Source organism: Sorex araneus, chromosome X (assembly GCF_027595985.1).
Source record: "Sorex araneus isolate mSorAra2 chromosome X, mSorAra2.pri, whole genome shotgun sequence".
Taxonomy (NCBI): domain Eukaryota; kingdom Metazoa; phylum Chordata; class Mammalia; order Eulipotyphla; family Soricidae; genus Sorex; species Sorex araneus.
Genome location: NC_073313.1, coordinates 258,833,245 through 258,856,089, shown reverse-complemented (window position 1 = coordinate 258,856,089; position 22,845 = coordinate 258,833,245). Strand labels below are relative to the sequence as shown.

At 38.7% G+C, this 22,845-nt stretch overlaps 1 pseudogene; it reads left to right on the top strand.

Annotated features, from left to right (window-relative positions):
* Positions 1-19,709: 19,709 nt before the first annotated feature.
* Positions 19,710-21,318, top strand: LOC101541787 (isocitrate dehydrogenase [NADP] cytoplasmic-like; annotated as a pseudogene).
* Positions 21,319-22,845: the final 1,527 nt, after the last annotated feature.

Sequence of the window (22,845 nt, the reverse complement as noted above, 5' to 3'; positions counted from 1 at the left end):
TACAACTCTAATTTATTCATCAAATATATAACCTGTGGCATCTATTCAATTTGTTAAATTATGATGAATTCATTTTATTTTCTAATGACGCTAAGTAATTTTCATTATTGAACTAAGTTCTGTGTTTATAAACTCATCTTGACAGTTGTATTAGATTCCTGTGGCTGCTGTAAGAAATTGCTATAAAGTGGGAGTATAATGAAGCAACTTTATTCTCTTCCATTTCTGGAAGCCTGTAGTCTTCTATGAGGATTGTGAAAGAAGGGATGGTTCCTTTTGGAGATTTTGAGAGAATTCTTGTATTGTATTCAGCTTCAACAAAACACCTGAATTCATTGTGGCATCGATCAAACTTGTCCATCAACTCACCTCCTACTTTTACAGTCAAATTTCATGACCCATACTCTGATAATACTTGTGATTTCAATTAGAACAGACCCAGTAGATTCAGAATGATCACCATTTAAATATTTTTGATTTAATTAAATATATGCAAGTCTCTTTTACTCTAGATTCGCATCGAGGAGTTTCTGGAACTAGAACATCTATCTATATTTTCCTGGAGTTGTCATTCAAAGTCAACCAGACCAGTTCTGTTTCACAAGGAGAATTTATTTTCTTTTCTCTTTCTTTCTCTCTCTCTTTCTTTCTCTCTCTCTCTCTCTTTCTTTCTTTCTTTCTTTCTTTCTTTCTTTCTTTCTTTCTTTCTTTCTTTCTTTCTTTCTTTCTTTCTTTCTTTCTTTCTTTCTTTCTTTCTTTCTTTCTTTCTTTCTTTCTTTCTTTCTTTCTTTCTTTCTTTCTTTCTTTCTTTCTTTCTTTCTTTCTTTCTTTCTTTCTTTCTTTCTTTCTTTCTTTCTTTCTTTCTTTCTTTCTTTCTTTCTTTCTTTCTTTCTTTCTTTCCTTTCTTTCTTTACCACGCAAGCGATGCACAGGGCTTATTCCTGGCTCTGCACTCAGGAATCACTCCTGGCGGTGCTCAAAGGACCATATGGGATGCTGAAAATCGAACCTGGGTTGGTCGCTGGCAAAACAAACACCCTACCTGCTGCGCAGTCACTCCAGCCCCTCACAAGGAGAATTTGTTATCATCCCATTTATCCATTAACTTAAAAACATGTCCAATACCTTATAAATATATTAAGGAAAAATGTTCTCTGTAATGGAAGGGATGAATGAATAAAATGTTTGGAGGAGTGAAAATATAACATGGAAAGCTTCTTTAGAAATCCTTCGACTTCAGAAATTTTCAAATAAATTTTGCAGTCTTTTATTTACATTTTAATCATACCTTAATTGTGCAAACCTGACTTGCACTGACTTTTCTATGAATGCCTGGCTTCAGTTCTCCTATCAGTTGGTCCTTTGTAGCTTTCATACAGGATGTATTCTTGAAAACCAGGCACAGATTCTAGCATTACACTGATTACTAAGCTCTTCTCTATGATTTTATTCACTCCAGAATGCATACACTGCCCTATATCCTGGCCTTGGCACGGACTAGTGTGGCTGATAACATAAACATATTTTTGGTCACTTTATACACTGTTTAGTAGGAAGCATTGGAAAGTTCTATCCTTCTGTTATTTCATTCCTCGCAGGTATCCTGACATATTGAATCACAGTTGATGGTATTTTTAGCTCTCCCTGGAAGGGTATGCATTCAATGTGAAGATGGTGGAAAACAGGAGATGCTATTAGTGATGCGAGGGCCAGATGGGAAGAGCAGATTAGTTATCAGTCTGTGTTAAGCTTCCAGGGGACACCAGGCCAAAACTGTTAGAAGCTGCGTGCTCAACGGTTCATGCCACAGACTACATTCATAAGGAAAGGATGATTTCTTTGTGCTGGAAACATACACTTAATTTAGGAATCTTCGATTGATTTTTACCTTGTTATATTTTACAATAAAATGAATTCGGCAGGAGAAAAAGAATATTTGAGTAATCAATTCAACTCTTAAATTGCCTAATTATCTAAGTATCTAATAAGGATAATTATTATACCTCAAATACCTCATTTTTACAAACAAGGGGGTTCTTCTCTGTGAAGGTATATCCCCTTCGCTTGACATTTTTGATTGTACAGCAGTGTCCATATGAATAGAGGATGTGGGAACAAGGAAACATTCTGCTTAATATGAAGTATAGGTATAATTCTCCTCCATGAATTGTTACTATGGCTGTATGTGACAATGTAGAGACGCATTCTATGCAGTACATCTGATATTGTCTGTTACAGATGTCACAGTAGGGGCCTTGGTTATTTATTTCTCCCAAGTCTCTTTAGGAGGGTAGCATGGGTACCACAAGCAACAATCCTCCTCTACCCTTCAATGCCTCATCCATTACTCTGAATCTTTTCAATTCCAGATAAATCCTGAGACTTATGGGAGCTGCTTAGTGTCATTCACTATTGTATAGGGTGAATAATTTACAAATGACCATAAAGGATGCATATATATCACATGTATTCTTATTTCCCTCTGTGGATATATCATCCTGAGATAACTTCCCTAAAGATGGACCCATAAGATCTAGCTATTGATAGTCTTCGCACTGAACAATGGTGAGAAGCATTTAGAATGCACTCATCCACCTTTTCTGCTTCACTGCCCTTATCCTTCATTCTTGAGTTCCTGAGATACTTTTCAATTAAGTATCAGCCTATAAACCTTTGCTTCATGCTGTGTCTTCAAGAGCATCTCATTCAAGATAAGTGGCGGCTGTGTACATGTGTAAGTGTGCGCTCCTTTCAGAATCTGACCTCTCATATAAGGTTTGAATGAATTCCAAGATTCACCTCTAGTTTCACATGAAATCCTACTGGTCTAGGAAGGAATTTTGTCCTTTTGGAATATTTGTCCTATTGTGTTTTCAATCTTTTTTGGGGTACTGGGTAAAATATATTCAGCATAAATTATAGCTTACTGAGATTTTACTTAACACATGGAGAGAGTGATGATTTGTCCTCTGTCATCCTAAGTCAGACTAAGACATAATTTTCAAGTAAACACTAAGTAAATGACGTCCAATTGACTAAAAGAAATGCCTACTTCTTAGTAAAACCTGCAAATGAAGATGGAGTTATCCCATATAGGTTCCACTCCAATCCTGGAAGAGTAAAGCAAGCTATGTAAATTGGAATAAATCAGAAACTGGGCATCCTGATAGAAACTCTATAGATCAGAGGAATGGACACATATAATAAATCATTATTCAGGAGCAATGCAAAAGTTCATGCCTCATAATTGGCCTGATGTCCTCTCCTCAGCTGAATGATGCTTTCTAATTTGGACTTTCATAATTCCGGTTAACTTATGACTTCATGACTAATAACTTATAAGACCAAGTAAATCAAGCTGGAGTTCTTTCGTAAGCCAGAATTGAGGATAGTCTACCTAGATATGTTGTTTTAGGAAGGTTTTTTTACTCATAACAATTAGTGAGAACCCCTGAGATCTTTTGTTTATGTGAGTTGTGTATTTCAATATTTGGTATTATAAAATGATAAATTATGCAGTATAAAATATGTAGGCATTAATTTATTTGATATAATATAATATATTTTATGTCAAGAGGCAATATACTTTTAGAAAAAATATAAACAAAGAATACTGACAAAAGTGACATTTTATATCTCTGTAAATCACTTTATATAAGTTAGCGGCATTTGGATATCTCTTCCTCATTTAAGAGAGAGAAAACATTTTAATAGCTTTTCAGATAACAGTAGGTGTTTGTCTCCAGAAGTTGTGCAAATCTAAAAAAAGGATATAGTGGGTGAAGGGACCCTCATCCACTGTTGGTGGTAATGTTAACTACCCCAGCCTTTTTGGAAAACTAAATGGACACTTCTCAAAAACTAGGAATTAAGCTTTCTTTAATTTAAATTGACAGTAATTCCAGTGGAACTAATAATTCCACTTCTTGGCATCTACTTCAGGGGCTCAAAAACTATTCAGAAAAGACATTCGTACTCCTATGTTCACTGTACTGCAGCAATATTCACAATAATCAAAACCTGAAAACAGCTCATGTCCAGGAACAGATGACAAGATAAAAATTACCAAAGAAACAAGATTGTTATATGCAAGGGAATAGTACTTAGCTTCAAGAAACAATGAGATCAAGCCATTTGAAGCTGCATGAATGGATCTGGAGATGGGTATTCATTCATACCATGCTGAATGAAGCTAGTCAGAAGTAAAGGGACAAATGCAGAATGACCTTTCATTTGTGGGATATAAAGAAACATCATAAGATAATAACAAATGCCCAAAGCCACCCGAAACTGAGAACTGGCATTCAGTAGGAATCTCACCTGAGAGGAAGAGGATGAGGGAGGGGACACTAAGACATCAGTGGAAGGGAGAAGACTCACTGGTGGAAAGTAATGCTTTATGACAAAACTCTACCAACAAAAGTTTTCGAAACTATTGTACTTAAATGTATATATTTATACATCACTGTCACTGCCATCCCTTTGCTCATCGATTTGTTCGAGTGGGCACCAGTAACATCTCTCATCGAGAGACTTATTGTTACTGTTTTTGGCATATCCAATACGCACGGGTAGCTTGCCAGGCTCTGCCGTGTGGGATCCATACTCTCGGTAGCTTGCTGGGCTCTCTGAGAGGGGCAGAGAAATCGAACTCGGGTCGGCTGTGTGAAAGGCGAATGCCCAACCGCTGTGCTATCGCTCCAGCCCTATTTATACATATTTTAAATAAATTAATTTATATGTTGAAAAATATATTTTAAGCACTATGATGTTTTTCTGAGCATCACCAGTTATACTGAAGTCTCCTGAGGGTTGCTAATGTGGGAGGTCACGGCCAAATAGAGTAGCACCAAATCCTAGTGCTGTAGAACTAAATCAGCCTCTGGGAACATCTGGGAGTCCCTCCAAAAAACAATAACGTTAGTGATAGATCTTTTGGTAGTGTTACTGCAAAGCCCTCTTGATTTGCTAGACACTTTGGACATGGATCCTTTACCAATATATAATCTTTGATCACTTGGAAAACAAGTTCACCTAGTTATAAAGATTTTTCTAATTTTCATGTGTTTTTATAAAATAGAATACAACATAAAGACTCACAATTGTTAATATCACCACCAATCTGATTTCAAAAGGTTTAGCACACTGGGGAAATGATCAAGCTCAGAATGGCAACACAGATATTTCAAAACTCCAATTATTGCTGGAAAATTCAAATTGTAATGCTGACAACAAGTGTCTACAGTTATTTGATCTGAACTGACAGGCTCAATTTCCATTCAGTTTTGAGTATATGTTGACTAAATACCCCAGTCTGATGACCACAGTCAGCCTCTATATGTTCAAGTAAAATTTGCCAGGAAAATGTTAGTTCAGTTCTAACAACTTATACAATTGCCACAATTCCTTTTTTAAGACAGCAGCAGTCTTCATTTGAAACAAAACTGATTTATGTTTTCACTATTTTGTCACAGAGGCTAGAATATTAAAATTAATATGCTCTCAATATCAAGATTTAATGAAATGAATACCTTATAATGCTCTGTCAAGGGTTTTATTTTTTTCAATTTTGGAGCCATTCCCAACTGCCCTCAGGTCTTATTTCTGACTCTGCACTCAGGAAGCACTCCTAAGTGGAGCTCAGGAGACCACAGAAGGTGGCCAGTATCTAACCAAGTTGACTGTGTGTCTACTGAGGACATTTTTGAAAAATTGAATCACAGTGAGATACACAGTTACAAAGTTGTTTATGATTTGGTTTTAGTCATGCAATTATCCAACAACAGTCTCTTCACTAAGGTACATTTTCCATCATCAATGTCCTCAGTTTCCCTTCTACCACCCTCAACCTCACCAACCCATATGACTGTCACTTTTCTTCTTTCATTCTGTTCCTTCTCCTTCTCCTTCTCCTTCTCCTTCTCCTTCTCCTTCTCCATCTCCTTCTCCTCCCCCTCCCCCTCCTCCTCCTCCTCCTCCTTCTCCTTCTCCTTCTCCTTCTCCTTCTCCTTCTCCTTCTCCTTCTCCTTCTCCTTCTCCTTCTCCATCTCCTTCTCCTCCCCCTCCCCCTCCCCTTCCTCCTCCTCCTCCTCCTTCTCCTTCTCCTTCTCCTCCTCCTTCTCCTTCTCCTTCTCCTCCTCCTTCTCCTTCTCCTTCTCCTTCTCCTTCTCCTTCTCCTTCTCCTTCTCCTTCTCCTTCTCCTTCTCCTTCTCCTTCTTCTACTAGTTTGGTACTCTTGGTAGTTTTTTACCCACCATTCCTCTTGAAACATTAATCTAAAACACATTAGAAGAGACAAACAACATCTTCATTGTTATGAAAATAACTTGATCTCTTGAAACCTTTTGCAAGTATCTCATCAACTAAGAGGGGTTCTCACTCTGAGAACCTCTGCTCCAGGATGTTTTGATAAGTTCCAGGAAAATGTTTCCATCTGAATTTGGGATGAAGGAGGGTGAACATTTCTACTCAACTGGGGAAGTTGCTATATATAGAGACAAGGCAGTATAGCAAGTTGAGTAAATCCTTCTCAGAGGTTGCATCAAAGTGTTGCCTGATTGAAGATAGAAATTAAAATAAGAACTTACAGTCACCTTACAAATTTCAAGATTCAGAGAATTTCACAGATCCAACCGTGAAATTTGGAAGTAGGTATCAATGTTGGAGAGGTTTAAGTGAGTTTTGGGCAAAGGTAATATACACCATAGCTGTTGTCTTAAGGACTTTATGAATATAGGAGAGATACCTGTCTTTCTCAAACCAGTAACCACGTAGCCTGCTTTTCTTAAAGATCCTAGCAACCTTGAATGCTGGTTACATTGATGAAGTAAGGACTTTATGAATATAGGAGAGATACCTGTCTTTCTCAAACCAGTAACCACGTAGCCTGCTTTTCTTAAAGATCCTAGCAACCTTGAGTGCTGGTTACATTGATGAAGTATATTCACTCTGCTTTAGGGAATAATGTTATTTTTCAAATGTCCCCAAATAAGGAAGCCAGGCTGTAATTCAATACAATTTTTTAATTAAATCAATTACAAAATTTAGATTTAATATTAAAAGGATTTTTATTCACTGCTCTCCTCAAAATTACTCTCCTACGTTAGTAGTGCCTAAAAAAACCTGAGTTGATTCAAAAAGCTTCAGTTTTTGGAAGAAAAACACGTGTGTGAGTAGGTATCCTCTGGGGAAATAGAAAAGTGAAAACATTTCTGATCAACGCAGTTTCTTAAATGGGATGCAGTGACATTAATTAGGCTCTCTGAAACCAGGAAATATTCAAGTAAACCAAATGGCAGTGTGTCGCAATCAAATTCTAACAGTTTAGTAATTGTGGAAAAAACAGAAACCACAAACCCCAAGGGGAAAGACTATAAATAATGCATCTTGAAAACCTCTACAGTAAATAAATCTCAAACAGGATTTGTAGCATGATTCTTCCTCATATTCATTCAAAGATGCTAAATGCATCTTTGATGCATTTTTTAAAATTCAGGCTTTTTATGGTAAAATATACATAAAATAAAACAAATATATCCCTTTAAAGGTGGCATTTACTTTGACAAATATATCCTAGTATTAATAACTACTATCAATCAAAACATAGACTACCGTTGCTATCCACAATCTTCTCAAGTCCTTTGTATTTAATTCACACACCTTAATGCCTAATGTCAGTAAGAAAATGGGTTGGTCTCTTTGTTTCTATCACAGTTTTCACTTTTCTACAATGCTATATAGACATCTTCATGCAGTGTGAGTCTTGAGCTGGTCCACAGCGTATGAGTTCATTTATTGTTATCCATGAATGATTCTCAGTTGTTTATTTACCAGTTGATGGGCAGCAGTCTGAGGCTATTTGAAATCAGGTTTCTGAAGTTACCTTCATATATTAGCAAGACATGCAATGTCCTATTCTTTAGCTCAAAATCTGGGATTGCTGGGTGAGGTTGTAAGGATAGCTTTAACTTCCTAAGAATCCCCCAGATCTTTAGCTGTCCTAACTGGTTCTTTTAAATTTTGCCTAGTTGAAGTCTGAAGTTGCCAGCGGTACAGATCATGAAAGTGGCTATAGGGCATGGATAAAAACACTTAAAAGGACCATATCAAGTTAGGCAACTTCCTCTTCAACCCTTTGCCTGAAGGGAGGGCAATCTCTGTTTGACCTTCCTCACCTGTGCCCGGGGACACTGCAGAAAAAGCATTTGCTCCCACTCATGCCAGAGAATCAAAAATAGCCATAGTACAGGGGTTAGGGCATTTGCCTTGCACACACTGACCTGTGTTCTATCCCTGGCATCCCATATGGTCTCTCAGACACTGACAGGAGTAATTCCTGAGTGCAGAGCCTGGTGTAACCCCTGAGCATGGCTGGGTGGGACCCAAAAAAGCAAATACAAATTGCCAAAGGACCAAGATCAATAAGCATCAGCAAGGCCAGGCAGAACACAGAGAATCCGTGACAGATCAAAGGTTGATCAAAGGACCCTTGAGAATGTGGGGTGGCAGAGGCCCCAGGGATTTGAGAGACAAAACCATCAAATAACCTGAGGGCTAGATATGGACATGGAGAACCCAAAACCGCCTCCTTAGAACTCTTAAATAATTAACTTCATCAGCATTTGGAGTTTTGCATGCTGCTTTTACATCCAAGAACTCCACAACCCACTCAGGAGTCGGTCAGTTTCTAGGTAATAGTTTAGCATAATTTTCCGGCCAGCAGTGCATGAGAGTTCCAGTTGCTCTGATTTTTCATCTGGACTTGGTCTTCTTTTCTTTAGTTTTAGTCATCATCCTAGATGTGTGAGAGCAGCAAATGTAGTTTTGATTTTTGCAGTTGTGGCTGCTCAAATCATTCGCTGTGGGAAAAAGCGTAGAGAACATCAGGAGAGACTGAGAGGAGTAAAATTCAAGTCTAGAAACGCATATACCTCGGCTTCTATGAGGAACTTAGTGTAGGAGCTGATTCTGTTCATTCACTAATTGAGCTATGTGTGACTTCTATTGTTTTAGTTTTCTATGTTTAGAAACTCAATTTCCCCCATCTCTGGGTTATCACCTCACACTTACTACAGGCTCTGCCTAACAGTTTTCTCAGTGTTCTTCTTCACCCTTGGACTCCAGCAAATCCTATACATTTATAGCAATGATGGGATGTTCTCTCTTCGTTCCTCTATCAGCCACATTTTCTTTTGATTAGTACTCCTATTTTAGCTCCTCAGAGGACAGGAGTGGGGTATCAAGATTTTTGGTTTTTTCTTTTCAATCTCAGTATTGTGCTGTGTCTAAATGGTCTCTGGAGCTTTTCTAAACTCAGCATCTTATTCTCTTTCCCAGGTGGTCTTGGGCAGAAGGGGTGGCAGACTTTAGCTTTGGCAGAGAGTAGGAGCTTCAGTCCAGCAATACATTTTCTAATCAGCTCCGTAGGAGCAGTTATCTTTTGTAGTATAGCCAGGCAAGGAATAGGTTATATGCGCCCCCAAAACTGCCTTAGAAATTGGCTTCATCTGTGAGAAAGCTTCAGGTCAATAATGGCTATCCCCTTGGTTTTCCATTGTCCACTGCATGCCTTTCCACCAGAGGGGGGTTCTCAGTACTTTCCCAACCATCTTATCTTCCCAATATTTCACATATGAAAAAAAGTCCAAAACAAAGAGAAAAAAATGTGCTAAAGGACAGGTAACAAATATGCATCCTTACGTGTTAACATAAACACCTTTGGGTTTGTAAAAAAAATAATAAATTATTTATTTATTTATTGCTAATTGAATCACAATAAGATACAGTTACATGGTTGTTTAATGATTGGGTTTCAGTCATGCAAAGTTCCAATACCCATCTGATCACCAGTGTACATTTCCCATCACCAATGTCCCTAGGCCTAGTTCTCTCCAACTCCCTCCACTAGGCCTGCCGGCACTTTTCCTCTCTCTTCTCTCTCTCTCTCTCTCTCTCTCTCTCTCTCTCTCTGTGTCTCTCTTTCCTTTTTGGCATTAGGGTGTGAAATACAGATACTGAAATACTGAAATGTTATCATGTATATTCCCTTACCTACTTGTAGCACTGTAGCACTGTCGTCCAGTTGTTCATCAATTTGCTCGAGCAGTCACCAGTAACATCTCCATTGTGAGACTTGTTGTTACTGATTTTGGCATATCAAATACACCATGGGTAGCTTGCTGTGTAAAGGCAAATGCCTTACCCGTTGAATACTTGATGCTTTAAATGTTTAAAATAAGACTATTTGTTTTAGGGTTCGATTCCTCTGCCCCTCTAGGAGAGCCAGGCAAGCTACCAAGAGTATCTCATTCGTAAGGCAGAGCCTAGAAAACTACCCATTGTGTATTTGATATGCCAAAAACAGTAACAATAAGTCTCACAATGCAGGCGTTACTGGTGCCTGCTCAAGCAAATCGATGAGCAACGGGATGAGAGTCACAGTGACAGTGTTTTATTAAAAGTTATATATAAAAGTTTGCAAAATACTGGGACCCTCTGCGCCTAAAGACTTTGATTCCAGAGATGTAACACATTCGGGCATCCAGCGCAGCATCCGATAGCAATGCACTGGGACTGCGAACTGGGCTACAACTCTGTGCTGCCGGGGATGGATTCCCCCCCCCCCCCGACCCTGTCTTCCTGCACGGAAAGCAGCGGCCTGGCGGCACCCACATGGCAGGTGCCATCTTCTGTGACTCCAAACCCAGAGGTATTCGGTTTTTACTTTTGGGGCTCCAGGAACTCATGGGAAGGGGGCGTAACCGGCACGCCCTCGGCCCAGATATATCTGGAGCCGCTGAGCGAGAATCGGACACTCTGCACCTAAAGACTTTGAATTCAGAGACTTCTTACAGCAATGCACTGGGACTGTGAGCTGGGCTATGTATTTTCTGGCAGAATTTTCCCTGGACTTTATACAGAAATCCAAAACCGCACAGACGTGTCCGCGTGACTTAACATTTATAATTGTCAGCAATGTGAAACGGTTCCTTTTGAACAGGTCTAACTTGGGGGGGGGAACTCCAAATAATAACAGTAAGTTTTTGTTGAAATTTTGAAGGTTTTTAATGTAGCAGCCACCTCTCTGGACTGTGAACTAAGCAAAAGCCCCACGCTGGCCGACGCGGTGTGGCGTACGCCATACTATGAGGCACGGGAAGGGGGATGAGGGGGAAAAAGAAAAAAAAAGGGGAAAAGGAAAAAGGGAAAAAAAAGAGAGAGAGTGAGAGTTATATACTTGTAGCAGTGGGGCTACATATCTCTTCATTTCCAGCAATGAAAAACTAATTATCAAATGTAGTAGGTCTGTCTCTCTTGGTTGGAAACTCCAACAACTATAGTGAGTTTTGTGTTGAATTATGGAATGTAATCAAGGTAAAGAAAAAATGAAGTGAAATTCATTAGTTATACAGTAGGGGGAAGGGGGTGGGGGCGGGGGGTATACTGGGGTTTCTGGTGGTGGAATATGGGCACTGGTGAAGGGATGGGTGTTTGAATATTGTATAACTGACATATAAACCTGAGAACTTTGTAACTTTCCACATGCTGATTTAATAAAAAGTTTTTAAAAAAAACAAAACAAAACTATTTTGCTTTACTAAAAAAATAAAATAAAAAATACTGTTGCAAAAAAAATTGCAAAATACTAATGAGAGGAATAATTCTGGATAACAGAGGCTCAAGTGTAAGTAAGATATGGTTATTGTTTTCATAAGTCTTCCACTATTTGTGCACTTATAATAAATGGGATGAAATTCCCACAAAAGTTTTCATGTATTTTGCTTCATTTGATTTTCTCACTCCCTGTGGGAAACAAAAAGTTCAGTGAACACATTGGTTTTGCAGATAAGTGAATTGAGGCAATGAGCAGTTAAATAATTAATTGATGGAACAACAAATTCCTGCTACTGTTTTCTGCCATTGTTTAACTTTTAAAAAACTTCCATAATGTCTACAAATTAAAACATTCATATGCAAAAATATATGAATCTAGACACTGACTAATGCCTTTTAACAAAATTAACTCAAAATGGATCACAGATTTAAGAGTAAAGCATGACACTATAAAATTCCTAAAAGGTAACATTTGAGCATGTTTTGATGACCTTGAGATTTGTGGTTCATTTTTTAGATGACATACCAAAGGTGATCTATGAAATAAATTATTGATAATCAGGGCTTCATTAAAATTAAAAACTTCTGCTCTATGAAAGACAAGATCAGGAGAATGAGCAGAAAAGCTCAAGACTAACAAAATATTTTTTGGACAATACAGATGCCATAAAAAATTGTTATTTTAGCTATACAAAAACTCTAAAAATTCAAGATTAATGGAGAAAACCAAAGGTTTTAAAAATGGGTCACAGACATCAACAGGTACCCACAAAATAAGAATACAAATGGAAAATTAGCATATGAAAAGATGCTTCACATCACTGTCATGAGGGAAATGCAAATTCCAACAATACATGACATTACATACTAATTAAAATGGCAAAAATCTGAGAATCAGGAAGATAAGGCAAGTGGTAGAGGATGTGTTTAGCAATCCCATATGTTCAATCCCAGACTTTAGAAGCATGACCCTTTAAGCATAATCACGTGTCACTGACCTCTCAATATCAGTAACTGCTATAAAAACTGACCAAAATCTGAAGTCCTGACAATATCAGATGCTAGAAAGGATGTGAAGCAACAAGAACTCTCATATGTTGCTCCTGAGAATCTGCGAAAAAGGTACAGCATTTTGGAAGACAATTTGATAACTTTTCTTTAAATATAAATTAAAAATAAAATATTAATCTAAAATAAAGATAACTTTATGCCTAAAAAAAACCAAGAGATTTCAGAGGAAGTATTATTTATGGTCATACAGAGAGTTCTAACAATGAACTAAATACTTGGAGGGCTATTTCCACTATTGGGTTAATGAGCAAAAATTAAAGAGTTTGCTTCAAAGAGAATGATAAAAGACTTCCTGTGGAATGTAAATGAAGATAAGTGAGGAAGAAATTTGGAGGTGGTGACACACAATTGATTCCTTCTGCCAAGGCCTCCAACTTTTTGCCAATACAGGTGACAACGGTTATAGGATAATGGTTGGTTTGCCCTTCCTCCCTAGTCACTGGAAGTCTGTGTTTGTTGATTGTCCCCCAATCTGTCAATTACCTTTGTATCCTGATCAGACTTTGACTTGTAAGAGTTATGAGCAACTCCCGAGCAGTGTTACAATTTGTCTCAAAAGAAACAAATTAGAAAAAAAAAATAAGACTGTTCTAGTGAAAGGGGCATCGCATAAAGTTGCAGTGCCAGAATTAGGTTACCAGTCTCTCTCTCAACCTAGTTTTCTTCACACCATATCCAACACATTAATGATTATTTAATGCATATAATTCCAGTCTTGAAATTGGAAAGGTTGAAGGGTTTAGAGCATGCTCAATCAGCCTTCATTGTCATGTCCTTCTAATTACTTAATTTAGACAACACAATATCTAACTATCATCATCATCATCATCATCATCATCATCATCATCATCATCATCATCATTATCATCATCCCATTGATTGTCGAATTTCTCAAGTGGTCTCAGTAACGTCTCCATTCATCCTAGCCCTGAGATTTTAGAGCCTCTCTTTACACTTTCTTTCCAATGGTGCTGCATTGGAGGCTCTTTCAGGGTCAGGGGAATGAGATCCAGCATTATTACTGGTTTTGGTATATGAAAAAAAAAAAACTCCATGGGGAGTTTTTGAGGCTCTCCCATGCGGGCAGGAAACTCTCGGTAGCTTGCCAGGTTCTCCCAGAGGGAGAGCCTAGTTGTCCGGGAGCTTGTTGTTGCAGTCTCTGGATGTTGGCCATTAGTGGGATTACACGGCACCGGGAGCAGTCCCTTGGTGTGACTGCTTAGCTACTGGAAAATGGGGAATATGGGCGGAAGAGGCCCAGTCCTGATCTGAACAGGTGTGGAGGTGTCAGCTCTGGGTCCCACACACCTGGATTCCTCTGACGGTTCCTTCATGCATGAGGCTTGTCTGAACGTGTGGAGAGGGGCCTTGAGCATGGCTATGGCTAGGCTCCGGAGGTCTTTGGCCAAGGGAGTTCTGCTCGGGGCAGGGAGGGAAGCTGAGGCCCACCCCCTCTGAGAGGCCTCAGGGAAGATAGCCAGGTGCGGGAACAAGAGACTCTCTGCCTATATCTAACTATATATCTGTATATATATATATATGTATATATATACACACACATATATACATACATATATATATTCAAGTTAAAGTACAGAAAAGTTGTCATTCAATATCATTTCATTGAAAATACTCCATAAACATTGTTCTGTGATATTGAGATAATCATACAAATATATTTTTTTATTTTTTTTAATTTTATTGAATCACCATGTGGAGGGTTACATAGTTCTCAGGATTATGTCAGTTATACAATACTCAAACACCCTTCCCTTCACCAGTGCCCATATTCCATCACCAACCACCCCATTATACCTCCCGCCCTCTCCCGCCCCCCCAGTCTCCGCCCTTGTAAGTGATAAGTTTCACTTCGTTTGCGCTTTATCTTGGTTGCATTCCATGTTTCAACACATAACTCACTATTGTTGCTAAGGTTTCCCCCAAAAAAAGAAAAGACAGTCCTACTGTCAAGGAAGCATTTGATAGCTCTCCATTGCTGAGAATGTAGAGATATTAAGTCCCGCTGTTTGTTACATAACTTTTCTATTTTTTTCCCCCCTCGTCCCGCGCCACTGAGTTCATGCCTATTCAGTAATCACCACGCTGCCTGACAAAGGGAAAAAAAAACGAAAAAGATGGTTATTTCCCATCATCAGTTGGCGTGGGGCTCTGGCTTAGTTGATAGTCTGGTAGAATGTCTGCCAGCAGTTTCTGGAACCAAAAGTAATACGCTGGTATCGTCCCCGGCTCGAGATTCCACCAGCGTCCCGCTGTTCCAAGTACATAATGATTTATTCCCTTGTATCCCATTCCCATGTCACCAGGTCCGTGTCAGCTTAATGGACATCATACTATGGTTAACGCCACGCCGCGTTTCTTCCCGAGAAAAAAGGATATTTCTTCTCAGCCGGCGTGGGGATATGGCTTAGTTCAGTCTATAGAGATGGCTACCACTTTGATTGCCTTCAATATTTCAGCAAAAGACTTACTATTCTTGTTAGGATTTCCCACCAAAGTCTGACCAGTTAAAAAGGAACCATTTCATATTGGTGATGATTAAATGACATTAGGTCGCGCGGCCATGGCAGCGGCCTCCTGGCTTTGAATTTCTGTATAAAGTCCAGGGAAAGTACAGCCAGAAATTACACGTCACTACAAACTTTAACCCTATTATGGTCCCCCCAAAGTCCAATCCGTTACAACGGAATCATTTCATATTGCTGATGATTAGATGACATTAATCATTTTGGGTTTTGGGTTTCTATATAAAGTCCAGGGAAAATTCTGCCTAAAATTCTATCGCTACAATCATTTACCCTTCAATAAAAAACTCAGTACTATTGTTTGGAGTTTCCCCCCACGCTAAGCCCTGCTAAAAAGGAACATTTACACGTTGCTGACAATCAAGAGATATTAGGTCGCGCGGCTGCTATCGCAGCCGCACGGTTTGGGATTTCTATATAAAGTCCAGGGAAAATTCTTTTGGTAATTGCATCACTTGCTGGCGGCACCTGGGCCAGTAGCTTCGAGCACACAGTTTGGAGGCATTTTTGGGGCGCCGCTCATGTCCAAAGTGCCTCCGGGGTCGATCTCGCGTGGCGGTAGAAAGCCATACAAATATTTTTATTAATTCTTTTCTGGTTGTATTATGTAATGAGAGTTGAGGGGTGGGTCTTGTTTTGAAAAGAAAGCTTTCACTTGAAAGTTATTTTGCATATTCTAGAAAGGTTTGGTGTGTTTGGCCAGGTCACTAACAAACTTCTGTTTGGTTTCAGTAAAGGAACCAGACCTCCTCTGACATCAATGCTGTATGTATCCTCACCTGACAATTAAAGTCTTCATTTAAAGAACATTGTTTTGAATTCAGTAATGAATGTTTGAACTAAATTTAAATTCCAATAGGATATTATATTACTACTGACAAAGTACCCTTGAAAAACACTGTTATAAAAGTATAGAAAACAAAAGGCAAAGGCACTTATCTGTCATCAAAACTAATTATATATGGTCTTTGCTAAACAAAGAGGATATACTTGTCATAATTTGCTGTAGACATTCAAGTGGTTAAAATAACTATTCTGTCTCTTAGAATTATGAGGTTCTTTTCATTTGAAGGCCTCAAAATTACACTTGCCATTATACCCAGTGATCTGAAGAATATAAAATATTCAGTAGTTAACTGGTTTATTTTCTCACACTGTCTTCTATTGCTAATGTATTATACAAAGGAAAATCATGTATTTTTAGTGGAAATTTTTTCCAGATTAGTATGAAATCATTTTTATTATCTGAGCTTCTGGATACTTCTTGTAAACTTCTGTTTCAGTGTACAAGGAGCATTAGCTTCTATTGCATTCTGTATCACATTTAATACCACCTGTGGCAAAAATTCACATCCAGTTGATTAAGAAATAAGTTCAAAAGTACAAAGCTCCAACAAAAATTTAGGATTTAAAGATAAGGGAAAAATTAAACCAAAATAAATAGCTATGAAAATTAACTTTCTATTCTAATCCACATGTTATTGATAACTCTAAGGATAATCTCAGTTTTCTTTTCTTTTTTATTTTTCTTTTTCATCTTTTTTTGTGTGTCACATCCAGTGATGCTCAATGTTACTCCTCACTCTGCACTCAAAAATTACTCTGCTGGTGCTCGGAGGACCATATGGGATTCCGGGGATCAAAACAGGTCAATAATATGCAAGGCAAATGCCCAACCTGCTGTACTGTTGTTTAGCCCCCTGTTCTCAGTTTACTATAGATAGCAAGGTTTGATCTTTCCCTGAATCTGGTCAGAACTGGAATTTAACTAACTTCCCCATTATTTATTAATTTATCTCGGAATCTCACCTCATGATACTCAAAGCTTACTTGTGCTTTTGTCCTCATGAGGCAAATGCACTGTTGTAGGATCATACTCATTATTCATTTTATGTCCATACAGGTGACAGGGATGAATGAAGACATTACTGGCACCTGCTCGAGCAAATCAATGAGCAACAGGATGACAAGTGATACAAGTATTTGCATTTCATTCAAATTATTCTCTTAGAATTTCCTTAAATTATTAAGTTCTTTTTTTTACACAGTATGTAGAATCAGAGAGAGAAAAAGAGAGAAAGAGAGAGAGCACTCTTCTTAAGTCATTATTCCATTTTGAAACATACATAGTAGAAGAATATGAAGACAAATATGGTAGAGTGATAAATACCTGTCATTGCTTTTATTGCTTTAGGTTTTCCTATCTTTTCAGTTTATTTCATTTTGTTGATTCATTTCCTAAATTATTCCTCTCGGCTTCTTAATCAACATTTGTGCTAAACTCTGTATTGTTAGCAAATCCCGTTGTTCGTTCAAATCTCTGAGTGTGAACCTGTGTATCTGATAAAATGCTGAGAGGAAGTCACTCAGAGTGATCCCTAGGTCACCTCCACAGGCGTCTTCCATTCCAATAGGTTCTGCTTCCACATGAGAGGACGTGTGTACCTCCTGGCCTACATCAGAGGCATGGAATATAGACACAACTCAAAAAAAATGCCACCTGCACCCAAATATAAATATCTAATTAAAATATAATCAATAGAAATATTTATCCAGTCATCTTAAACATAAGATTTCCAACAGAAAAATTAATATGACATGACAGACAGTAAAAATGTCTTCAGTGATGAATTACTACAGGAGTTAGGACAGCACACCAACTCTATGACTCAGAGTATTTTTGAATGTTCTCTGTGAGGTTCTTGGCTTTATTTAGGAGACCATGCTTTTAACTTGGCTTGGTTATGTTGACATATGTGTAGGGTGAGTAACCGGGTACTAATGAGAATTGTACTACAGGATTTTTTTTCATATTCTTCAGATGACTAATAAAAAAACACATTGATTCTTTAAAATTCATGTCCTATGCATGAGTGCAGATTCTGTTCTTTCTCCTTGCTAAAGCTTTGATTTTTCCCCCCCTGCGAAGTAATATTGCATAGCTTTGTGAGTTTTTCGTTCTAACGAATGCACGTCTTAGAACTAATTTTTTTGTATAAAATAACAATTAATTTTACTAAAATTAATGCTCCCTTGGGCTAGAGCAATAGCACAGTGGGTAAGGTATTTGTCTTGCCTGCGGCCGACCCAGGTTCGATTCCTCTGTCCCTCTCAGAGAGCCCAGCAAGCTACTGAGAGTATCTTGCTTGCACAGCAGAGCCTGCAAAGCTAACCATGGCATATTCAATATGCCAAAAACAGTAACAATAAATCTCACAATGGAGACGTGACTGGTGCCAACTCAAGCAAATCAATGAGCAACGGGATGACAGTGACAGTGACAATGTTTTGATAAAGAGTGATACCTCTTTGTTATTTTGATCTGTATTTCTCTAATAACTTACTGACCAATTCAGAGAAATCTGTATTCAAATCTTCTGTACAATTACATGTTATATTTCCTTGTTATCAATTTCAGAGACTTTTTGATGACTGGACTCTGAAGACAAAGGATATGTAATTATCCAAAATCAAAAATGAAGAGGAAAAATCTTAAATTAAGATTTTAAAAATAAACAGCCCTAACCCTGAGTTTGGGGGAAGGCAGTGTCATTAGCTAAAATAATTGTGCTTACCATAGTGGCACTGGTGTAGTGAAGTCAAAATGTCTCAAAAAGTCAGTGGTGGTTCTGTGGCAGAGATGCAAGGAGATAAAATGGCACAAATCACATGGTATCACTGTATCACTGCCATCCCAATGTTCATCAATTTGCTTAAGCAGGTGCCAGTAATGGCTCCATTAGTCCTTGTCACTTGCTAGTGTAGCCTGATGGGGTATTGGGGGCTCTTTCAGGGTCAGGGGAATGAGGACTGCCATTGTTACTGGTTTTGGCATAACAAGTACACCACGGGTAGCTTGCCAGGCTCTGCCGTGTGGTGGGTGTGATATTCTCAGTAGCTTGCCAGGCTCTCTGAGAGAGATGGAATTTTGGGGGAGGCCTCTAATCACCTCTACAGATGTTCCCAGACAGGCATCACTGTCATTGTCATCCCATTGCTCATCGATTTGTTCGAGCGGGCACCAGTAACGTCTCTCATTGAGAGACTTATTGTTATTGTTTTTGGCATATCCAATATGCACAGGTAGCTTGCCAGGCTCTGCCGTGCGGGCTCCATACTCTCAGTAGCTTGCTGGGCTCTCCGAGAGAGGCGGAGGAATCGAACTCGGGTCTGCCGCATGAAACGCGAAAGCCCAACCACTATGCTATCGCTCCAGCCCAGACAGACATATATATATATATATATATATATATATATATATATATATATATATATATATTTCCCTCTATGATTTGTTGCCTACTGTCTGAACCCCATCAAATAATGTGGTAACTGGTGAAACCAAAGTTTGTGGGCCGAATGTCCTGACCCTGTGCCAGACTCTCTTCACCAGGGCACCTTGTGGGGGAAGGCGGTTTGAGATTCCCTCCCGCCCCAAGCAGAACCCTGGCAGCTGAAAACCTCCAGAACCCAGCCATAGCCATGCTCAAGGCCACTCTTCACACTCTCAAAGGGGTCTCACCCAAGTGGGAATCAGCAGAAAAACCAAGTATGTGGGTCGCCCTGACTGAAACCTCTAAGACCACGCAGATCAGGACTGGGTTTCCTTCCCCCAGATCCCCAGTTTTCCAGTATCTTGGCAGTCACACCCATAAATTGCCCCCAGTGCCATGTAATCTCATCAACGACCAAGATCCAGAGACTATAAACTAAAGCTCCCAGAACAGAGTGACACAGAATTTCCTGGACCTCTTGTACTCTAGCCTACTTATGTACCAAAACTAGCACACATTTGTTTGGTTTTAACATATTTGCTTGTATTCTGATATATATGGGCTTAAATGGCTCCAGAATGAAATACAACAACTTTCACATACTTTCTTCTTATGGTGTTAGAAAGGTGCTTGGTGGTGGGATTGGTGTTTGAATATTATCTTCAATGAACTATTGTGAACTGCTTTATGAAAATAAAATATCTAAAAAGTGTAAAAAAAGGCTTATGTTTTACTTATGTGAGACTGGACCTGAGAAGATATGATATAGGGACAGAGACTCATAAAAATGCCACCAAAGACCAGGTCACCCAGGATGCTGTAGAGGCTACAAAGAAACACAACGCTAGCATCCAGTATGCTTCCGCCATACCTGAATGAGGAAAGGGTTGAGGAATCCAAATCGAAGCAAGTGTGGAAATGGACAAATGACACCATTCAAAAATTTCTGGGTGGTATTGTCTTAAGGAATGTTATTACTGAAAAAAAAATAATAATAATAATAGGTACCTGTGAGAAAGTGAGTAAATTCTATCCTCATAGGTTGTTATGCCTATGAGGCTTAATACAGAGCAACGGATTTTGTTGTCCCTGGGCCTGTAAAGATAACCTTCACAAAAAGTGATGGCTCGCAAAGACATATCTGGAACCTCACTTTGAAACTAGTGGTGGTGTTTCCATGGGAACATGTGTTCAAGATGCTTCCATCCATGCATTTGCACACACTTCTTTCCAGATGGCTCTCTCAAAGAATTGGCCTTTGTATCCGAACACCAAGAACACTATTCTGAAGAAATATGAAGGGTTGTTTTAATGACATCTTTCAGGAGACTTATGAGAATCAGAAAATTTCCCAATCTGAAACCAAAAACATTTGGTCTGAGCACAGGCTCATCAATTAGATGGGGGCTCAAGTTTCAAGTTAGAGGGAAGCTTCATCTGGCTGGGCATTTAAGAACTATATCTGCAGCATGCAGTCATACCCTGTGGCCCGAGGTTTGGGTTTTCTTGGTGTGACGACCAGCATGCTCACTTGTCCAGATGGCAGAACAACAGAGGCAGAGGCTGCCCATGGGACTACAATACATCACTAGAGCAGGTACAGAAAAGACAGAAGACATACATGAATTGTATTACGTAGATGGGAGGGTTAGCACACAGAGCTAAGCCAGATAAAGAGCTCAACTTAGTGAAGGCTCTGGAAGACAACATTGAGGCAAGTGTCATGATCGAAAGACTTAGCTGCCTGTAGTAATAGTTTACCCAATGTGCAACGTTCTCACCACTTAAATATCTTTGACTTCATGGACCTGCTTTAAGAAAATGTAAAGCTAGAAGTAACTCAGACTTAAGGTCATTCTTCAGTTAGTTGGGCTCCTATCCTTGATAACTAGTGCTTTGTATTCTTTCCTTCAAAAAAATCAAAGGTAAAGACAAAATAAATCCTTTAGTTTGTTTAGAAACTAAACAAACTAAAGATAAAAATAAAGAGTTTATTTTTTCATGTATGTCTATGTCTATAGCCTTTTATTTGATAAATCAAGAAAGTTTTTTTAATTGAAACTTATTTAGAAAGATGTGAGGGGAGAGAGAGGGAGGATATACGTGTTTGAGAGAGACCAGGGGTTTCTCCAGAGTGAAAGCAAATAAACAATAAAACCCAAAGAGATAAGAAGGTGACACTGATGTTCAAGGGAGCACACCAGATTTAAGAGAAAGCCTATAGACTTTTTCTTTTGCAGACAGTTATACTACCTCTGTGATTATCTGGAGGGACTTAAATTCCAGTAGCAATTTAGAGTTGCTTCAGTGCTCATTCAAAGTCACTGTCACTTGTTATGATATAAATGACCCACAGGTAGAGTGCTTTAAAGGAAAAACCTTAGTCACAATATTGTTTTCTAATATATTTATAGTGGAAAGTCACTTTCAGCTTTCTATCCCATTGCTCATTGATTTGCTCAAGCAGGCACCAGTAACGTCTCCATGTGAGATTTGTTGTTACTGTTTTTGGCATATCAAATGTGCCACAGGTAGCTTGCCAGGCTCTGCAGTGCAGGCAGGATGCTCTCAGTAGCTTGCCTGGATCTCTGAGAGGGGCAGAGGAATTGAACCCGGGTCAGCCGCATGCAAGGCAAATACCCTACCCACTGTGCTATTGCTCCAGCCCACTTTGAAACTAAGAATTATTTTTGATGATTTCTCTCTATTGGAACTGGGAGTATTATTTTTAAACTCTGCATTTCAAATGTGACACGAGATCTCAGTGGTGATCTCGTGTCAATTTTCTATATCCTGAAGAATTAGTGACTGGAGCATAACAGGAGTCACCTTATGTGAAGTACAACTGGACATTCAACTTGCTCAGTATTTGGAATGAAGAATATGAATATGACAAATTTTAGATACACAGAAATCATATCTGAAAGAGATCTAGTAGAATGTTTCAAAAGTGCAAGTATTTGAGTTAAGTGGAGAGTTGAACTTAAAGTAAATCTACCCAGGGTTAGTCTTGTGTATTCTTTCTTTCTCCTGGCCTTGTGCCACCTATGTATTATGCTATTTATTCAATGGAGTTCAATAATACAAAACTTTGGGGATCTTTCTCCTGGTCTGTTTTATCCTCTGTGTATATATCTATGTATGTGATTATTTCAGAAATTGATTTGGAACACTTGTCTTATTGTACATGTAAACTATTAATTTTAACTAAAACATCCAACTGTTAAAAAAAAGAACTGGAGTATATCACATGAAAACATTACACAGTGAAAGAAATTTGCATCCAAGTGTAAAAAATTGCCCTACCAAATGGAAAAATATATTTTCATGAAGTATGTCTGACA